Source organism: Aquarana catesbeiana, linkage group LG05 (assembly GCF_042186555.1).
Source record: "Aquarana catesbeiana isolate 2022-GZ linkage group LG05, ASM4218655v1, whole genome shotgun sequence".
Classification (NCBI taxonomy): Eukaryota; Metazoa; Chordata; class Amphibia; order Anura; family Ranidae; genus Aquarana; species Aquarana catesbeiana.
The window spans coordinates 10975756-10995617 of NC_133328.1; the positions used below are offsets into that span (position 1 = coordinate 10975756).

Genomic DNA, 19862 nt, shown 5'->3' on the forward strand with positions numbered 1-19862 from the left:
CGCCCTGAAGCGGCTAGGGTGTAGGCAGCAGGTTGCCTACAGGAGCGTGGTTTTAGTTAGCGGCTGCCCCAGGCTGGGAGGGAAAGAGTTAATGCGTGCGCTGCCGGGGTTTTTTTGGATCCAGCCTACCCGCCGGTCATAAAAAATTTAGGGGAAGGCTGGGTTTCGGGGGATCAGGCAGCGCTTGCAGGAGGCCTACTAGGGTTGCCACCTCATCCCTTTAAACCCAAACACATATGAATTACACAGGTTCTGAGGCTAATTGAATGCAGATAAGGCAACGAGTGAGTTTAATTACCACCTTAATCAGCCACAGAATTTCTGTAATTAATATGTGTTCGGATATAAAGGGATGAGATGGCAACTCAAAGACCAACATGAACTACTACCTTGTAGAGGTAGTCCTGGGCAGCCAGTCAGTGGCAGTTTGGGTCAGGATATGACCATTGTTCATGTTGAACTGTAATGCCCAAGACTTCTCAGTAAAGTTGCGTCAAGTGTTCTAAGCCTCCTCTGAAGTCATTGAAAGGGACTCCATCATGCATGTTGGTCTCCAGGCCTATTATAAAGAACTTGGGTGAGTATGGCACATGTGAGGTATGAAGCGACGCTACAAGAAAAGGTCTACCTACTGGGCAAGTCAAGCAGTTGCTTGACTGCAGCCAGTGGTGAGGCATGGCGCCTGCTATAGGTGAGGGTAGAGTTGCAACCCCATCCCTTTAAACCCGAACACATAGGAATTACACAGGTTCTGAAGGCTAATTTAAGGCAGATAAGGGCAACAAGTGAGTTTAATTACTACCTTAATCAGCCTCAGAAGCTGCGTAATAAATAAGTGTTCGGGTTTAAAGGGATGAGGTGGCAACCCTAGGTCAGAGGTCCTCTGGTAGCCAGGGGGGGGTGGATGTACTGGCTCCCTCCGCAGCGGTCGGTTTCCAGTAGCTAGCGGAACGGAAGCCAGGTTCCGGAGATCCATGGGCTGGCCACCTGGTATGAAAGCGAAGGCGTTAACAAGTGCAGGCATGAGGCCCCGCGCTACATGCGCCCTGCTGCTCCTCTTCCTTTGGTGCAAAGCCTTGTCAGGGAAAAGGTTAAAAGTCAGGCCAGGGGAAGCCAGAAAGGAGCCTTTGAAGCCAGGCTGAGTATGTGTGTGAGAAGGTGCAGGCAGGAAGAGGTTAAAGAGGCAGCAAGAGGCAGGGGGGTTGAAGAGAGCGAGCGAGCGAGCGAGAGAGAGGAGAGACGACAAGGTGGGGTGTGCTGCGTTGCTTGTCAAAAGGCACTGCTGATTGTAGCAAAGTCAAGGAAAGGCGGAGCCAGGCTGCCGGTGACAAGTACAAGAGGCTTGAAAGAGACCATGAGCTTTGCCTACGGCCACACCACCCTGAATGCGCCCGCTCTCGTCTGATCTCGGAAGCTAAGCAGGGTCGGGCCTGGTTAGTACTTGGATGGGAGACCGCCTGGGAATACCAGGTGCTGTAGGCTTTTGCTTTTCTTCCAGCAGGGGTCACTCTCCTCTATGCCTCTTTTTACATTCTCTTTTAACAAAACCCGCTCTGCAAGCCCTCCTGCACACCTAGCTCCTACAAAATCACCAGTCCAGCCCCCACTTTTTCTTCGCCCTCCTCCCTTTCCTCACCCCTTCTTTCAAAAATACACTTTCTTTCTTCTTTCTCTCTCTCCCTCCCTCCCTCCCTCCCTACCTACCTCAGGAGCTTGCCACGCATCCAGTCCCTGTAGACAGCAAAGCAACGGCCGGACGCAACCCCCACCTAGCTAGCCCCCATCCTACATCCCGCTTAGGCTCCACGGCCCAGCCCTTTTCCAGCGCTCTCCTCAGCCGTTTTGGTGCTATCACTCCTCCTCTTTAGTCGCCCTTGCACCAACACATTCTGCCGCGCTCCCCAGGCTGGGGGAAGCTCGCACGCGGACTGCCGAAGCCAGCGAGAAGCCACAGAGCCGACGGGTCGTGAAACCTGCGCCCTGAAGCGGCTAGGGTGTAGGCAGCAGGTTGCCTACAGGAGCGTGGTTTTAGTTAGCGGCTGCCCCAGGCTGGGAGGGAAAGAGTTAATGCGTGCGCTGCCGGGGTTTTTTTGGATCCAGCCTACCCGCCGGTCATAAAAAATTTAGGGGAAGGCTGGGTTTCGGGGGATCAGGCAGCGCTTGCAGGAGGCCTACTAGGGTTGCCACCTCATCCCTTTAAACCCAAACACATATGAATTACACAGGTTCTGAGGCTAATTGAATGCAGATAAGGCAACGAGTGAGTTTAATTACCACCTTAATCAGCCACAGAATTTCTGTAATTAATATGTGTTCGGATATAAAGGGATGAGATGGCAACTCAAAGACCAACATGAACTACTACCTTGTAGAGGTAGTCCTGGGCAGCCAGTCAGTGGCAGTTTGGGTCAGGATATGACCATTGTTCATGTTGAACTGTAATGCCCAAGACTTCTCAGTAAAGTTGCGTCAAGTGTTCTAAGCCTCCTCTGAAGTCATTGAAAGGGACTCCATCATGCATGTTGGTCTCCAGGCCTATTATAAAGAACTTGGGTGAGTATGGCACATGTGAGGTATGAAGCGACGCTACAAGAAAAGGTCTACCTACTGGGCAAGTCAAGCAGTTGCTTGACTGCAGCCAGTGGTGAGGCATGGCGCCTGCTATAGGTGAGGGTAGAGTTGCAACCCCATCCCTTTAAACCCGAACACATAGGAATTACACAGGTTCTGAAGGCTAATTTAAGGCAGATAAGGGCAACAAGTGAGTTTAATTACTACCTTAATCAGCCTCAGAAGCTGCGTAATAAATAAGTGTTCGGGTTTAAAGGGATGAGGTGGCAACCCTAGGTCAGAGGTCCTCTGGTAGCCAGGGGGGGGTGGATGTACTGGCTCCCTCCGCAGCGGTCGGTTTCCAGTAGCTAGCGGAACGGAAGCCAGGTTCCGGAGATCCATGGGCTGGCCACCTGGTATGAAAGCGAAGGCGTTAACAAGTGCAGGCATGAGGCCCCGCGCTACATGCGCCCTGCTGCTCCTCTTCCTTTGGTGCAAAGCCTTGTCAGGGAAAAGGTTAAAAGTCAGGCCAGGGGAAGCCAGAAAGGAGCCTTTGAAGCCAGGCTGAGTATGTGTGTGAGAAGGTGCAGGCAGGAAGAGGTTAAAGAGGCAGCAAGAGGCAGGGGGGTTGAAGAGAGCGAGCGAGCGAGCGAGAGAGAGGAGAGACGACAAGGTGGGGTGTGCTGCGTTGCTTGTCAAAAGGCACTGCTGATTGTAGCAAAGTCAAGGAAAGGCGGAGCCAGGCTGCCGGTGACAAGTACAAGAGGCTTGAAAGAGACCATGAGCTTTGCCTACGGCCACACCACCCTGAATGCGCCCGCTCTCGTCTGATCTCGGAAGCTAAGCAGGGTCGGGCCTGGTTAGTACTTGGATGGGAGACCGCCTGGGAATACCAGGTGCTGTAGGCTTTTGCTTTTCTTCCAGCAGGGGTCACTCTCCTCTATGCCTCTTTTTACATTCTCTTTTAACAAAACCCGCTCTGCAAGCCCTCCTGCACACCTAGCTCCTACAAAATCACTAGTCCAGCCCCCACTTTTTCTTCGCCCTCCTCCCTTTCCTCACCCCTTCTTTCAAAAATACACTTTCTTTCTTCTTTCTCTCTCTCCCTCCCTCCCTCCCTCCCTACCTCAGGAGCTTGCCACGCATCCAGTCCCTGTAGACAGCAAAGCAACGGCCGGACGCAACCCCCACCTAGCTAGCCCCCATCCTACATCCCGCTTAGGCTCCACGGCCCAGCCCTTTTCCAGCGCTCTCCTCAGCCGTTTTGGTGCTATCACTCCTCCTCTTTAGTCGCCCTTGCGCCAACACATTCTGCGGCGCTCCCCAGGCTGGGGGAAGCTCGCACGCGGACTGCCGAAGCCAGCGAGAAGCCACAGAGCCGACGGGTCGTGAAACCTGCGCCCTGAAGCGGCTAGGGTGTAGGCAGCAGGTTGCCTACAGGAGCGTGGTTTTAGTTAGCGGCTGCCCCAGGCTGGGAGGGAAAGAGTTAATGCGTGCGCTGCCGGGGTTTTTTTGGATCCAGCCTACCCGCCGGTCATAAAAAATTTAGGGGAAGGCTGGGTTTCGGGGGATCAGGCAGCGCTTGCAGGAGGCCTACTAGGGTTGCCACCTCATCCCTTTAAACCCAAACACATATGAATTACACAGGTTCTGAGGCTAATTGAATGCAGATAAGGCAACGAGTGAGTTTAATTACCACCTTAATCAGCCACAGAATTTCTGTAATTAATATGTGTTCGGATATAAAGGGATGAGATGGCAACTCAAAGACCAACATGAACTACTACCTTGTAGAGGTAGTCCTGGGCAGCCAGTCAGTGGCAGTTTGGGTCAGGATATGACCATTGTTCATGTTGAACTGTAATGCCCAAGACTTCTCAGTAAAGTTGCGTCAAGTGTTCTAAGCCTCCTCTGAAGTCATTGAAAGGGACTCCATCATGCATGTTGGTCTCCAGGCCTATTGAAAAGAACTTGGGTGAGTATGGCACATGTGAGGTATGAAGCGACGCTACAAGAAAAGGTCTACCTACTGGGCAAGTCAAGCAGTTGCTTGACTGCAGCCAGTGGTGAGGCATGGCGCCTGCTATAGGTGAGGGTAGAGTTGCAACCCCATCCCTTTAAACCCGAACACATAGGAATTACACAGGTTCTGAAGGCTAATTTAAGGCAGATAAGGGCAACAAGTGAGTTTAATTACTACCTTAATCAGCCTCAGAAGCTGCGTAATAAATAAGTGTTCGGGTTTAAAGGGATGAGGTGGCAACCCTAGGTCAGAGGTCCTCTGGTAGCCAGGGGGGGGTGGATGTACTGGCTCCCTCCGCAGCGGTCGGTTTCCAGTAGCTAGCGGAACGGAAGCCAGGTTCCGGAGATCCATGGGCTGGCCACCTGGTATGAAAGCGAAGGCGTTAACAAGTGCAGGCATGAGGCCCCGCGCTACATGCGCCCTGCTGCTCCTCTTCCTTTGGTGCAAAGCCTTGTCAGGGAAAAGGTTAAAAGTCAGGTCAGGGGAAGCCAGAAAGGAGCCTTTGAAGCCAGGCTGAGTATGTGTGTGAGAAGGTGCAGGCAGGAAGAGGTTAAAGAGGCAGCAAGAGGCAGGGGGGTTGAAGAGAGCGAGAGAGAGGAGAGACGACAAGGTGGGGTGTGCTGCGTTGCTTGTCAAAAGGCACTGCTGATTGTAGCAAAGTCAAGGAAAGGCGGAGCCAGGCTGCCGGTGACAAGTACAAGAGGCTTGAAAGAGACCATGAGCTTTGCCTACGGCCACACCACCCTGAATGCGCCCGCTCTCGTCTGATCTCGGAAGCTAAGCAGGGTCGGGCCTGGTTAGTACTTGGATGGGAGACCGCCTGGGAATACCAGGTGCTGTAGGCTTTTGCTTTTCTTCCAGCAGGGGTCACTCTCCTCTATGCCTCTTTTTACATTCTCTTTTAACAAAACCCGCTCTGCAAGCCCTCCTGCACACCTAGCTCCTACAAAATCACCAGTCCAGCCCCCACTTTTTCTTCGCCCTCCTCCCTTTCCTCACCCCTTCTTTCAAAAATACACTTTCTTTCTTCTTTCTCTCTCTCCCTCCCTCCCTCCCTACCTACCTCAGGAGCTTGCCACGCATCCAGTCCCTGTAGACAGCAAAGCAACGGCCGGACGCAACCCCCACCTAGCTAGCCCCCATCCTACATCCCGCTTAGGCTCCACGGCCCAGCCCTTTTCCAGCGCTCTCCTCAGCCGTTTTGGTGCTATCACTCCTCCTCTTTAGTCGCCCTTGCGCCAACACATTCTGCCGCGCTCCCCAGGCTGGGGGAAGCTCGCACGCGGACTGCCGAAGCCAGCGAGAAGCCACAGAGCCGACGGGTCGTGAAACCTGCGCCCTGAAGCGGCTAGGGTGTAGGCAGCAGGTTGCCTACAGGAGCGTGGTTTTAGTTAGCGGCTGCCCCAGGCTGGGAGGGAAAGAGTTAATGCGTGCGCTGCCGGGGTTTTTTTGGATCCAGCCTACCCGCCGGTCATAAAAAATTTAGGGGAAGGCTGGGTTTCGGGGGATCAGGCAGCGCTTGCAGGAGGCCTACTAGGGTTGCCACCTCATCCCTTTAAACCCAAACACATATGAATTACACAGGTTCTGAGGCTAATTGAATGCAGATAAGGCAACGAGTGAGTTTAATTACCACCTTAATCAGCCACAGAATTTCTGTAATTAATATGTGTTCGGATATAAAGGGATGAGATGGCAACTCAAAGACCAACATGAACTACTACCTTGTAGAGGTAGTCCTGGGCAGCCAGTCAGTGGCAGTTTGGGTCAGGATATGACCATTGTTCATGTTGAACTGTAATGCCCAAGACTTCTCAGTAAAGTTGCGTCAAGTGTTCTAAGCCTCCTCTGAAGTCATTGAAAGGGACTCCATCATGCATGTTGGTCTCCAGGCCTATTGAAAAGAACTTGGGTGAGTATGGCACATGTGAGGTATGAAGCGACGCTACAAGAAAAGGTCTACCTACTGGGCAAGTCAAGCAGTTGCTTGACTGCAGCCAGTGGTGAGGCATGGCGCCTGCTATAGGTGAGGGTAGAGTTGCAACCCCATCCCTTTAAACCCGAACACATAGGAATTACACAGGTTCTGAAGGCTAATTTAAGGCAGATAAGGGCAACAAGTGAGTTTAATTACTACCTTAATCAGCCTCAGAAGCTGCGTAATAAATAAGTGTTCGGGTTTAAAGGGATGAGGTGGCAACCCTAGGTCAGAGGTCCTCTGGTAGCCAGGGGGGGGTGGATGTACTGGCTCCCTCCGCAGCGGTCGGTTTCCAGTAGCTAGCGGAACGGAAGCCAGGTTCCGGAGATCCATGGGCTGGCCACCTGGTATGAAAGCGAAGGCGTTAACAAGTGCAGGCATGAGGCCCCGCGCTACATGCGCCCTGCTGCTCCTCTTCCTTTGGTGCAAAGCCTTGTCAGGGAAAAGGTTAAAAGTCAGGCCAGGGGAAGCCAGAAAGGAGCCTTTGAAGCCAGGCTGAGTATGTGTGTGAGAAGGTGCAGGCAGGAAGAGGTTAAAGAGGCAGCAAGAGGCAGGGGGGTTGAAGAGAGCGAGCGAGCGAGCGAGAGAGAGGAGAGACGACAAGGTGGGGTGTGCTGCGTTGCTTGTCAAAAGGCACTGCTGATTGTAGCAAAGTCAAGGAAAGGCGGAGCCAGGCTGCCGGTGACAAGTACAAGAGGCTTGAAAGAGACCATGAGCTTTGCCTACGGCCACACCACCCTGAATGCGCCCGCTCTCGTCTGATCTCGGAAGCTAAGCAGGGTCGGGCCTGGTTAGTACTTGGATGGGAGACCGCCTGGGAATACCAGGTGCTGTAGGCTTTTGCTTTTCTTCCAGCAGGGGTCACTCTCCTCTATGCCTCTTTTTACATTCTCTTTTAACAAAACCCGCTCTGCAAGCCCTCCTGCACACCTAACTCCTACAAAATCACCAGTCCAGCCCCCACTTTTTCTTCGCCCTCCTCCCTTTCCTCACCCCTTCTTTCAAAAATACACTTTCTTTCTTCTTTCTCTCTCTCCCTCCCTCCCTCCCTCCCTACCTCAGGAGCTTGCCACGCATCCAGTCCCTGTAGACAGCAAAGCAACGGCCGGACGCAACCCCCACCTAGCTAGCCCCCATCCTACATCCCGCTTAGGCTCCACGGCCCAGCCCTTTTCCAGCGCTCTCCTCAGCCGTTTTGGTGCTATCACTCCTCCTCTTTAGTCGCCCTTGCGCCAACACATTCTGCGGCGCTCCCCAGGCTGGGGGAAGCTCGCACGCGGACTGCCGAAGCCAGCGAGAAGCCACAGAGCCGACGGGTCGTGAAACCTGCGCCCTGAAGCGGCTAGGGTGTAGGCAGCAGGTTGCCTACAGGAGCGTGGTTTTAGTTAGCGGCTGCCCCAGGCTGGGAGGGAAAGAGTTAATGCGTGCGCTGCCGGGGTTTTTTTGGATCCAGCCTACCCGCCGGTCATAAAAAATTTAGGGGAAGGCTGGGTTTCGGGGGATCAGGCAGCGCTTGCAGGAGGCCTACTAGGGTTGCCACCTCATCCCTTTAAACCCAAACACATATGAATTACACAGGTTCTGAGGCTAATTGAATGCAGATAAGGCAACGAGTGAGTTTAATTACCACCTTAATCAGCCACAGAATTTCTGTAATTAATATGTGTTCGGATATAAAGGGATGAGATGGCAACTCAAAGACCAACATGAACTACTACCTTGTAGAGGTAGTCCTGGGCAGCCAGTCAGTGGCAGTTTGGGTCAGGATATGACCATTGTTCATGTTGAACTGTAATGCCCAAGACTTCTCAGTAAAGTTGCGTCAAGTGTTCTAAGCCTCCTCTGAAGTCATTGAAAGGGACTCCATCATGCATGTTGGTCTCCAGGCCTATTGAAAAGAACTTGGGTGAGTATGGCACATGTGAGGTATGAAGCGACGCTACAAGAAAAGGTCTACCTACTGGGCAAGTCAAGCAGTTGCTTGACTGCAGCCAGTGGTGAGGCATGGCGCCTGCTATAGGTGAGGGTAGAGTTGCAACCCCATCCCTTTAAACCCGAACACATAGGAATTACACAGGTTCTGAAGGCTAATTTAAGGCAGATAAGGGCAACAAGTGAGTTTAATTACTACCTTAATCAGCCTCAGAAGCTGCGTAATAAATAAGTGTTCGGGTTTAAAGGGATGAGGTGGCAACCCTAGGTCAGAGGTCCTCTGGTAGCCAGGGGGGGGTGGATGTACTGGCTCCCTCCGCAGCGGTCGGTTTCCAGTAGCTAGCGGAACGGAAGCCAGGTTCCGGAGATCCATGGGCTGGCCACCTGGTATGAAAGCGAAGGCGTTAACAAGTGCAGGCATGAGGCCCCGCGCTACATGCGCCCTGCTGCTCCTCTTCCTTTGGTGCAAAGCCTTGTCAGGGAAAAGGTTAAAAGTCAGGCCAGGGGAAGCCAGAAAGGAGCCTTTGAAGCCAGGCTGAGTATGTGTGTGAGAAGGTGCAGGCAGGAAGAGGTTAAAGAGGCAGCAAGAGGCAGGGGGGTTGAAGAGAGCGAGAGAGAGGAGAGACGACAAGGTGGGGTGTGCTGCGTTGCTTGTCAAAAGGCACTGCTGATTGTAGCAAAGTCAAGGAAAGGCGGAGCCAGGCTGCCGGTGACAAGTACAAGAGGCTTGAAAGAGACCATGAGCTTTGCCTACGGCCACACCACCCTGAATGCGCCCGCTCTCGTCTGATCTCGGAAGCTAAGCAGGGTCGGGCCTGGTTAGTACTTGGATGGGAGACCGCCTGGGAATACCAGGTGCTGTAGGCTTTTGCTTTTCTTCCAGCAGGGGTCACTCTCCTCTATGCCTCTTTTTACATTCTCTTTTAACAAAACCCGCTCTGCAAGCCCTCCTGCACACCTAGCTCCTACAAAATCACCAGTCCAGCCCCCACTTTTTCTTCGCCCTCCTTCCTTTCCTCACCCCTTCTTTCAAAAATACACTTTCTTTCTTCTTTCTCTCTCTCCCTCCCTCCCTCCCTCCCTACCTACCTCAGGAGCTTGCCACGCATCCAGTCCCTGTAGACAGCAAAGCAACGGCCGGACGCAACCCCCACCTAGCTAGCCCCCATCCTACATCCCGCTTAGGCTCCACGGCCCAGCCCTTTTCCAGCGCTCTCCTCAGCCGTTTTGGTGCTATCACTCCTCCTCTTTAGTCGCCCTTGCGCCAACACATTCTGCGGCGCTCCCCAGGCTGGGGGAAGCTCGCACGCGGACTGCCGAAGCCAGCGAGAAGCCACAGAGCCGACGGGTCGTGAAACCTGCGCCCTGAAGCGGCTAGGGTGTAGGCAGCAGGTTGCCTACAGGAGCGTGGTTTTAGTTAGCGGCTGCCCCAGGCTGGGAGGGAAAGAGTTAATGCGTGCGCTGCCGGGGTTTTTTTGGATCCAGCCTACCCGCCGGTCATAAAAAATTTAGGGGAAGGCTGGGTTTCGGGGGATCAGGCAGCGCTTGCAGGAGGCCTACTAGGGTTGCCACCTCATCCCTTTAAACCCAAACACATATGAATTACACAGGTTCTGAGGCTAATTGAATGCAGATAAGGCAACGAGTGAGTTTAATTACCACCTTAATCAGCCACAGAATTTCTGTAATTAATATGTGTTCGGATATAAAGGGATGAGATGGCAACTCAAAGACCAACATGAACTACTACCTTGTAGAGGTAGTCCTGGGCAGCCAGTCAGTGGCAGTTTGGGTCAGGATATGACCATTGTTCATGTTGAACTGTAATGCCCAAGACTTCTCAGTAAAGTTGCGTCAAGTGTTCTAAGCCTCCTCTGAAGTCATTGAAAGGGACTCCATCATGCATGTTGGTCTCCAGGCCTATTGAAAAGAACTTGGGTGAGTATGGCACATGTGAGGTATGAAGCGACGCTACAAGAAAAGGTCTACCTACTGGGCAAGTCAAGCAGTTGCTTGACTGCAGCCAGTGGTGAGGCATGGCGCCTGCTATAGGTGAGGGTAGAGTTGCAACCCCATCCCTTTAAACCCGAACACATAGGAATTACACAGGTTCTGAAGGCTAATTTAAGGCAGATAAGGGCAACAAGTGAGTTTAATTACTACCTTAATCAGCCTCAGAAGCTGCGTAATAAATAAGTGTTCGGGTTTAAAGGGATGAGGTGGCAACCCTAGGTCAGAGGTCCTTTGGTAGCCAGGGGGGGGTGGATGTACTGGCTCCCTCCGCAGCGGTCGGTTTCCAGTAGCTAGCGGAACGGAAGCCAGGTTCCGGAGATCCATGGGCTGGCCACCTGGTATGAAAGCGAAGGCGTTAACAAGTGCAGGCATGAGGCCCCGCGCTACATGCGCCCTGCTGCTCCTCTTCCTTTGGTGCAAAGCCTTGTCAGGGAAAAGGTTAAAAGTCAGGCCAGGGGAAGCCAGAAAGGAGCCTTTGAAGCCAGGCTGAGTATGTGTGTGAGAAGGTGCAGGCAGGAAGAGGTTAAAGAGGCAGCAAGAGGCAGGGGGGTTGAAGAGAGCGAGCGAGCGAGCGAGAGAGAGGAGAGACGACAAGGTGGGGTGTGCTGCGTTGCTTGTCAAAAGGCACTGCTGATTGTAGCAAAATCAAGGAAAGGCGGAGCCAGGCTGCCGGTGACAAGTACAAGAGGCTTGAAAGAGACCATGAGCTTTGCCTACGGCCACACCACCCTGAATGCGCCCGCTCTCGTCTGATCTCGGAAGCTAAGCAGGGTCGGGCCTGGTTAGTACTTGGATGGGAGACCGCCTGGGAATACCAGGTGCTGTAGGCTTTTGCTTTTCTTCCAGCAGGGGTCACTCTCCTCTATGCCTCTTTTTACATTCTCTTTTAACAAAACCCGCTCTGCAAGCCCTCCTGCACACCTAGCTCCTACAAAATCACCAGTCCAGCCCCCACTTTTTCTTCGCCCTCCTCCCTTTCCTCACCCCTTCTTTCAAAAATACACTTTCTTTCTTCTTTCTCTCTCTCCCTCCCTCCCTCCCTCCCTACCTCAGGAGCTTGCCACGCATCCAGTCCCTGTAGACAGCAAAGCAACGGCCGGACGCAACCCCCACCTAGCTAGCCCCCATCCTACATCCCGCTTAGGCTCCACGGCCCAGCCCTTTTCCAGCGCTCTCCTCAGCCGTTTTGGTGCTATCACTCCTCCTCTTTAGTCGCCCTTGCGCCAACACATTCTGCCGCGCTCCCCAGGCTGGGGGAAGCTCGCACGCGGACTGCCGAAGCCAGCGAGAAGCCACAGAGCCGACGGGTCGTGAAACCTGCGCCCTGAAGCGGCTAGGGTGTAGGCAGCAGGTTGCCTACAGGAGCGTGGTTTTAGTTAGCGGCTGCCCCAGGCTGGTAGGGAAAGAGTTAATGCGTGCGCTGCCGGGGTTTTTTTGGATCCAGCCTACCCGCCGGTCATAAAAAATTTAGGGGAAGGCTGGGTTTCGGGGGATCAGGCAGCGCTTGCAGGAGGCCTACTAGGGTTGCCACCTCATCCCTTTAAACCCAAACACATATGAATTACACAGGTTCTGAGGCTAATTGAATGCAGATAAGGCAACGAGTGAGTTTAATTACCACCTTAATCAGCCACAGAATTTCTGTAATTAATATGTGTTCGGATATAAAGGGATGAGATGGCAACTCAAAGACCAACATGAACTACTACCTTGTAGAGGTAGTCCTGGGCAGCCAGTCAGTGGCAGTTTGGGTCAGGATATGACCATTGTTCATGTTGAACTGTAATGCCCAAGACTTCTCAGTAAAGTTGCGTCAAGTGTTCTAAGCCTCCTCTGAAGTCATTGAAAGGGACTCCATCATGCATGTTGGTCTCCAGGCCTATTGAAAAGAACTTGGGTGAGTATGGCACATGTGAGGTATGAAGCGACGCTACAAGAAAAGGTCTACCTACTGGGCAAGTCAAGCAGTTGCTTGACTGCAGCCAGTGGTGAGGCATGGCGCCTGCTATAGGTGAGGGTAGAGTTGCAACCCCATCCCTTTAAACCCGAACACATAGGAATTACACAGATTCTGAAGGCTAATTTAAGGCAGATAAGGGCAACAAGTGAGTTTAATTACTACCTTAATCAGCCTCAGAAGCTGCGTAATAAATAAGTGTTCGGGTTTAAAGGGATGAGGTGGCAACCCTAGGTCAGAGGTCCTCTGGTAGCCAGGGGGGGGTGGATGTACTGGCTCCCTCCGCAGCGGTCGGTTTCCAGTAGCTAGCGGAACGGAAGCCAGGTTCCGGAGATCCATGGGCTGGCCACCTGGTATGAAAGCGAAGGCGTTAACAAGTGCAGGCATGAGGCCCCGCGCTACATGCGCCCTGCTGCTCCTCTTCCTTTGGTGCAAAGCCTTGTCAGGGAAAAGGTTAAAAGTCAGGCCAGGGGAAGCCAGAAAGGAGCCTTTGAAGCCAGGCTGAGTATGTGTGTGAGAAGGTGCAGGCAGGAAGAGGTTAAAGAGGCAGCAAGAGGCAGGGGGGTTGAAGAGAGCGAGCGAGCGAGCGAGAGAGAGGAGAGACGACAAGGTGGGGTGTGCTGCGTTGCTTGTCAAAAGGCACTGCTGATTGTAGCAAAGTCAAGGAAAGGCGGAGCCAGGCTGCCGGTGACAAGTACAAGAGGCTTGAAAGAGACCATGAGCTTTGCCTACGGCCACACCACCCTGAATGCGCCCGCTCTCGTCTGATCTCGGAAGCTAAGCAGGGTCGGGCCTGGTTAGTACTTGGATGGGAGACCGCCTGGGAATACCAGGTGCTGTAGGCTTTTGCTTTTCTTCCAGAAGGGGTCACTCTCCTCTATGCCTCTTTTTACATTCTCTTTTAACAAAACCCGCTCTGCAAGCCCTCCTGCACACCTAGCTCCTACAAAATCACCAGTCCAGCCCCCACTTTTTCTTCGCCCTCCTCCCTTTCCTCACCCCTTCTTTCAAAAATACACTTTCTTTCTTCTTTCTCTCTCTCCCTCCCTCCCTCCCTACCTCAGGAGCTTGCCACGCATCCAGTCCCTGTAGACAGCAAAGCAACGGCCGGACGCAACCCCCACCTAGCTAGCCCCCATCCTACATCCCGCTTAGGCTCCACGGCCCAGCCCTTTTCCAGCGCTCTCCTCAGCCGTTTTGGTGCTATCACTCCTCCTCTTTAGTCGCCCTTGCGCCAACACATTCTGCCGCGCTCCCCAGGCTGGGGGAAGCTCGCACGCGGACTGCCGAAGCCAGCGAGAAGCCACAGAGCCGACGGGTCGTGAAACCTGCGCCCTGAAGCGGCTAGGGTGTAGGCAGCAGGTTGCCTACAGGAGCGTGGTTTTAGTTAGCGGCTGCCCCAGGCTGGGAGGGAAAGAGTTAATGCGTGCGCTGCCGGGGTTTTTTTGGATCCAGCCTACCCGCCGGTCATAAAAAATTTAGGGGAAGGCTGGGTTTCGGGGGATCAGGCAGCGCTTGCAGGAGGCCTACTAGGGTTGCCACCTCATCCCTTTAAACCCAAACACATATGAATTACACAGGTTCTGAGGCTAATTGAATGCAGATAAGGCAACGAGTGAGTTTAATTACCACCTTAATCAGCCACAGAATTTCTGTAATTTAATATGTGTTCGGATATAAAGGGATGAGATGGCAACTCAAAGACCAACATGAACTACTACCTTGTAGAGGTAGTCCTGGGCAGCCAGTCAGTGGCAGTTTGGGTCAGGATATGACCATTGTTCATGTTGAACTGTAATGCCCAAGACTTCTCAGTAAAGTTGCGTCAAGTGTTCTAAGCCTCCTCTGAAGTCATTGAAAGGGACTCCATCATGCATGTTGGTCTCCAGGCCTATTGAAAAGAACTTGGGTGAGTATGGCACATGTGAGGTATGAAGCGACGCTACAAGAAAAGGTCTACCTACTGGGCAAGTCAAGCAGTTGCTTGACTGCAGCCAGTGGTGAGGCATGGCGCCTGCTATAGGTGAGGGTAGAGTTGCAACCCCATCCCTTTAAACCCGAACACATAGGAATTACACAGGTTCTGAAGGCTAATTTAAGGCAGATAAGGGCAACAAGTGAGTTTAATTACTACCTTAATCAGCCTCAGAAGCTGCGTAATAAATAAGTGTTCGGGTTTAAAGGGATGAGGTGGCAACCCTAGGTCAGAGGTCCTCTGGTAGCCAGGGGGGGGTGGATGTACTGGCTCCCTCCGCAGCGGTCGGTTTCCAGTAGCTAGCGGAACGGAAGCCAGGTTCCGGAGATCCATGGGCTGGCCACCTGGTATGAAAGCGAAGGCGTTAACAAGTGCAGGCATGAGGCCCCGCGCTACATGCGCCCTGCTGCTCCTCTTCCTTTGGTGCAAAGCCTTGTCAGGGAAAAGGTTAAAAGTCAGGCCAGGGGAAGCCAGAAAGGAGCCTTTGAAGCCAGGCTGAGTATGTGTGTGAGAAGGTGCAGGCAGGAAGAGGTTAAAGAGGCAGCAAGAGGCAGGGGGGTTGAAGAGAGCGAGAGAGAGGAGAGACGACAAGGTGGGGTGTGCTGCGTTGCTTGTCAAAAGGCACTGCTGATTGTAGCAAAGTCAAGGAAAGGCGGAGCCAGGCTGCCGGTGACAAGTACAAGAGGCTTGAAAGAGACCATGAGCTTTGCCTACGGCCACACCACCCTGAATGCGCCCGCTCTCATCTGATCTCGGAAGCTAAGCAGGGTCGGGCCTGGTTAGTACTTGGATGGGAGACCGCCTGGGAATACCAGGTGCTGTAGGCTTTTGCTTTTCTTCCAGCAGGGGTCACTCTCCTCTATGCCTCTTTTTACATTCTCTTTTAACAAAACCCGCTCTGCAAGCCCTCCTGCACACCTAGCTCCTACAAAATCACCAGTCCAGCCCCCACTTTTTCTTCGCCCTCCTCCCTTTCCTCACCCCTTCTTTCAAAAATACACTTTCTTTCTTCTTTCTCTCTCTCCCTCCCTCCCTCCCTCCCTACCTACCTCAGGAGCTTGCCACGCATCCAGTCCCTGTAGACAGCAAAGCAACGGCCGGACGCAACCCCCACCTAGCTAGCCCCCATCCTACATCCCGCTTAGGCTCCACGGCCCAGCCCTTTTCCAGCGCTCTCCTCAGCCGTTTTGGTGCTATCACTCCTCCTCTTTAGTCGCCCTTGCGCCAACACATTCTGCCGCGCTCCCCAGGCTGGGGGAAGCTCGCACGCGGACTGCCGAAGCCAGCGAGAAGCCACAAAGCCGACGGGTCGTGAAACCTGCGCCCTGAAGCGGCTAGGGTGTAGGCAGCAGGTTGCCTACAGGAGCGTGGTTTTAGTTAGCGGCTGCCCCAGGCTGGGAGGGAAAGAGTTAATGCGTGCGCTGCCGGGGTTTTTTTGGATCCAGCCTACCCGCCGGTCATAAAAAATTTAGGGGAAGGCTGGGTTTCGGGGGATCAGGCAGCGCTTGCAGGAGGCCTACTAGGGTTGCCACCTCATCCCTTTAAACCCAAACACATATGAATTACACAGGTTCTGAGGCTAATTGAATGCAGATAAGGCAACGAGTGAGTTTAATTACCACCTTAATCAGCCACAGAATTTCTGTAATTAATATGTGTTCGGATATAAAGGGATGAGATGGCAACTCAAAGACCAACATGAACTACTACCTTGTAGAGGTAGTCCTGGGCAGCCAGTCAGTGGCAGTTTGGGTCAGGATATGACCATTGTTCATGTTGAACTGTAATGCCCAAGACTTCTCAGTAAAGTTGCGTCAAGTGTTCTAAGCCTCCTCTGAAGTCATTGAAAGGGACTCCATCATGCATGTTGGTCTCCAGGCCTATTGAAAAGAACTTGGGTGAGTATGGCACATGTGAGGTATGAAGCGACGCTACAAGAAAAGGTCTACCTACTGGGCAAGTCAAGCAGTTGCTTGACTGCAGCCAGTGGTGAGGCATGGCGCCTGCTATAGGTGAGGGTAGAGTTGCAACCCCATCCCTTTAAACCCGAACACATAGGAATTACACAGGTTCTGAAGGCTAATTTAAGGCAGATAAGGGCAACAAGTGAGTTTAATTACTACCTTAATCAGCCTCAGAAGCTGCGTAATAAATAAGTGTTCGGGTTTAAAGGGATGAGGTGGCAACCCTAGGTCAGAGGTCCTCTGGTAGCCAGGGGGGGGTGGATGTACTGGCTCCCTCCGCAGCGGTCGGTTTCCAGTAGCTAGCGGAACGGAAGCCAGGTTCCGGAGATCCATGGGCTGGCCACCTGGTATGAAAGCGAAGGCGTTAACAAGTGCAGGCATGAGGCCCCGCGCTACATGCGCCCTGCTGCTCCTCTTCCTTTGGTGCAAAGCCTTGTCAGGGAAAAGGTTAAAAGTCAGGCCAGGGGAAGCCAGAAAGGAGCCTTTGAAGCCAGGCTGAGTATGTGTGTGAGAAGGTGCAGGCAGGAAGAGGTTAAAGAGGCAGCAAGAGGCAGGGGGGTTGAAGAGAGCGAGCGAGCGAGCGAGAGAGAGGAGAGACGACAAGGTGGGGTGTGCTGCGTTGCTTGTCAAAAGGCACTGCTGATTGTAGCAAAGTCAAGGAAAGGCGGAGCCAGGCTGCCGGTGACAAGTACAAGAGGCTTGAAAGAGACCATGAGCTTTGCCTACGGCCACACCACCCTGAATGCGCCCGCTCTCGTCTGATCTCGGAAGCTAAGCAGGGTCGGGCCTGGTTAGTACTTGGATGGGAGACCGCCTGGGAATACCAGGTGCTGTAGGCTTTTGCTTTTCTTCCAGCAGGGGTCACTCTCCTCTATGCCTCTTTTTACATTCTCTTTTAACAAAACCCGCTCTGCAAGCCCTCCTGCACACCTAGCTCCTACAAAATCACCAGTCCAGCCCCCACTTTTTCTTCGCCCTCCTCCCTTTCCTCACCCCTTCTTTCAAAAATACACTTTCTTTCTTCTTTCTCTCTCTCCCTCCCTCCCTCCCTCCCTACCTCAGGAGCTTGCCACGCATCCAGTCCCTGTAGACAGCAAAGCAACGGCCGGACGCAACCCCCACCTAGCTAGCCCCCATCCTACATCCCGCTTAGGCTCCACGGCCCAGCCCTTTTCCAGCGCTCTCCTCAGCCGTTTTGGTGCTATCACTCCTCCTCTTTAGTCGCCCTTGCGCCAACACATTCTGCGGCGCTCCCCAGGCTGGGGGAAGCTCGCACGCGGACTGCCGAAGCCAGCGAGAAGCCACAGAGCCGACGGGTCGTGAAACCTGCGCCCTGAAGCGGCTAGGGTGTAGGCAGCAGGTTGCCTACAGGAGCGTGGTTTTAGTTAGCGGCTGCCCCAGGCTGGGAGGGAAAGAGTTAATGCGTGCGCTGCCGGGGTTTTTTTGGATCCAGCCTACCCGCCGGTCATAAAAAATTTAGGGGAAGGCTGGGTTTCGGGGGATCAGGCAGCGCTTGCAGGAGGCCTACTAGGGTTGCCACCTCATCCCTTTAAACCCAAACACATATGAATTACACAGGTTCTGAGGCTAATTGAATGCAGATAAGGCAACGAGTGAGTTTAATTACCACCTTAATCAGCCACAGAATTTCTGTAATTAATATGTGTTCGGATATAAAGGGATGAGATGGCAACTCAAAGACCAACATGAACTACTACCTTGTAGAGGTAGTCCTGGGCAGCCAGTCAGTGGCAGTTTGGGTCAGGATATGACCATTGTTCATGTTGAACTGTAATGCCCAAGACTTCTCAGTAAAGTTGCGTCAAGTGTTCTAAGCCTCCTCTGAAGTCATTGAAAGGGACTCCATCATGCATGTTGGTCTCCAGGCCTATTGAAAAGAACTTGGGTGAGTATGGCACATGTGAGGTATGAAGCGACGCTACAAGAAAAGGTCTACCTACTGGGCAAGTCAAGCAGTTGCTTGACTGCAGCCAGTGGTGAGGCATGGCGCCTGCTATAGGTGAGGGTAGAGTTGCAACCCCATCCCTTTAAACCCGAACACATAGGAATTACACAGGTTCTGAAGGCTAATTTAAGGCAGATAAGGGCAACAAGTGAGTTTAATTACTACCTTAATCAGCCTCAGAAGCTGCGTAATAAATAAGTGTTCGGGTTTAAAGGGATGAGGTGGCAACCCTAGGTCAGAGGTCTTCTGGTAGCCAGGGGGGGGTGGATGTACTGGCTCCCTCCGCAGCGGTCGGTTTCCAGTAGCTAGCGGAACGGAAGCCAGGTTCCGGAGATCCATGGGCTGGCCACCTGGTATGAAAGCGAAAGCGTTAACAAGTGCAGGCATGAGGCCCCGCGCTACATGCGCCCTGCTGCTCCTCTTCCTTTGGTGCAAAGCCTTGTCAGGGAAAAGGTTAAAAGTCAGGCCAGGGGAAGCCAGAAAGGAGCCTTTGAAGCCAGGCTGAGTATGTGTGTGAGAAGGTGCAGGCAGGAAGAGGTTAAAGAGGCAGCAAGAGGCAGGGGGGTTGAAGAGAGCGAGCGAGCGAGAGAGAGGAGAGACGACAAGGTGGGGTGTGCTGCGTTGCTTGTCAAAAGGCACTGCTGATTGTAGCAAAGTCAAGGAAAGGCGGAGCCAGGCTGCCGGTGACAAGTACAAGAGGCTTGAAAGAGACCATGAGCTTTGCCTACGGCCATACCACCCTGAATGCGCCCGCTCTCGTCTGATCTCGGAAGCTAAGCAGGGTCGGGCCTGGTTAGTACTTGGATGGGAGACCGCCTGGGAATACCAGGTGCTGTAGGCTTTTGCTTTTCTTCCAGCAGGGGTCACTCTCCTCTATGCCTCTTTTTACATTCTCTTTTAACAAAACCCGCTCTGCAAGCCCTCCTGCACACCTAGCTCCTACAAAATCACCAGTCCAGCCCCCACTTTTTCTTCGCCCTCCTCCCTTTCCTCACCCCTTCTTTCAAAAATACACTTTCTTTCTTCTTTCTCTCTCTCCCTCCCTCCCTCCCTCCCTACCTCAGGAGCTTGCCACGCATCCAGTCCCTGTAGACAGCAAAGCAACGGCCGGACGCAACCCCCACCTAGCTAGCCCCCATCCTACATCCCGCTTAGGCTCCACGGCCCAGCCCTTTTCCAGCGCTCTCCTCAGCCGTTTTGGTGCTATCACTCCTCCTCTTTAGTCGCCCTTGCGCCAACACATTCTGCCGCGCTCCCCAGGCTGGGGGAAGCTCGCACGCGGACTGCCGAAGCCAGCGAGAAGCCACAAAGCCGACGGGTCGTGAAACCTGCGCCCTGAAGCGGCTAGGGTGTAGGCAGCAGGTTGCCTACAGGAGCGTGGTTTTAGTTAGCGGCTGCCCCAGGCTGGGAAAGAGTTAATGCGTGCGCTGCCGGGGTTTTTTTGGATCCAGCCTACCCGCCGGTCATAAAAAATTTAGGGGAAGGCTGGGTTTCGGGGGATCAG

The 19862-nt window shown here is 53.2% G+C and overlaps 10 non-coding genes across 10 annotated transcripts; all 10 read left to right on the plus strand.

Moving 5' to 3' along the window:
- The first annotated feature begins 1363 nt into the window (after positions 1-1363).
- Positions 1364-1482, plus strand: LOC141146223 (5S ribosomal RNA). Its single transcript, XR_012244777.1, has one exon. It is a non-coding gene; the product is annotated as a 5S ribosomal RNA (ribosomal RNA).
- Positions 1483-3339: 1857 nt separating this feature from the next.
- On the plus strand, positions 3340-3458 carry LOC141146224 (5S ribosomal RNA). The gene has a single exon (XR_012244778.1). It is a non-coding gene; the product is annotated as a 5S ribosomal RNA (ribosomal RNA).
- A 1841-nt stretch (positions 3459-5299) lies between these two features.
- LOC141146226 (5S ribosomal RNA) lies at positions 5300-5418 on the plus strand. Its single transcript, XR_012244780.1, has one exon. It is a non-coding gene; the product is annotated as a 5S ribosomal RNA (ribosomal RNA).
- Positions 5419-7271: 1853 nt separating this feature from the next.
- On the plus strand, positions 7272-7390 carry LOC141146227 (5S ribosomal RNA). The gene has a single exon (XR_012244781.1). It is a non-coding gene; the product is annotated as a 5S ribosomal RNA (ribosomal RNA).
- A 1841-nt stretch (positions 7391-9231) lies between these two features.
- Positions 9232-9350, plus strand: LOC141146228 (5S ribosomal RNA). Its single transcript, XR_012244782.1, has one exon. It is a non-coding gene; the product is annotated as a 5S ribosomal RNA (ribosomal RNA).
- Positions 9351-11207: 1857 nt separating this feature from the next.
- LOC141146229 (5S ribosomal RNA) lies at positions 11208-11326 on the plus strand. The gene has a single exon (XR_012244783.1). It is a non-coding gene; the product is annotated as a 5S ribosomal RNA (ribosomal RNA).
- A 1853-nt stretch (positions 11327-13179) lies between these two features.
- Positions 13180-13298, plus strand: LOC141146230 (5S ribosomal RNA). The gene has a single exon (XR_012244784.1). It is a non-coding gene; the product is annotated as a 5S ribosomal RNA (ribosomal RNA).
- Positions 13299-15136: 1838 nt separating this feature from the next.
- LOC141146214 (5S ribosomal RNA) lies at positions 15137-15255 on the plus strand. The gene has a single exon (XR_012244768.1). It is a non-coding gene; the product is annotated as a 5S ribosomal RNA (ribosomal RNA).
- Positions 15256-17112: 1857 nt separating this feature from the next.
- LOC141146231 (5S ribosomal RNA) lies at positions 17113-17231 on the plus strand. The gene has a single exon (XR_012244785.1). It is a non-coding gene; the product is annotated as a 5S ribosomal RNA (ribosomal RNA).
- A 1849-nt stretch (positions 17232-19080) lies between these two features.
- LOC141146208 (5S ribosomal RNA) lies at positions 19081-19199 on the plus strand. Its single transcript, XR_012244762.1, has one exon. It is a non-coding gene; the product is annotated as a 5S ribosomal RNA (ribosomal RNA).
- The last annotated feature ends 663 nt before the right edge of the window (positions 19200-19862 follow it).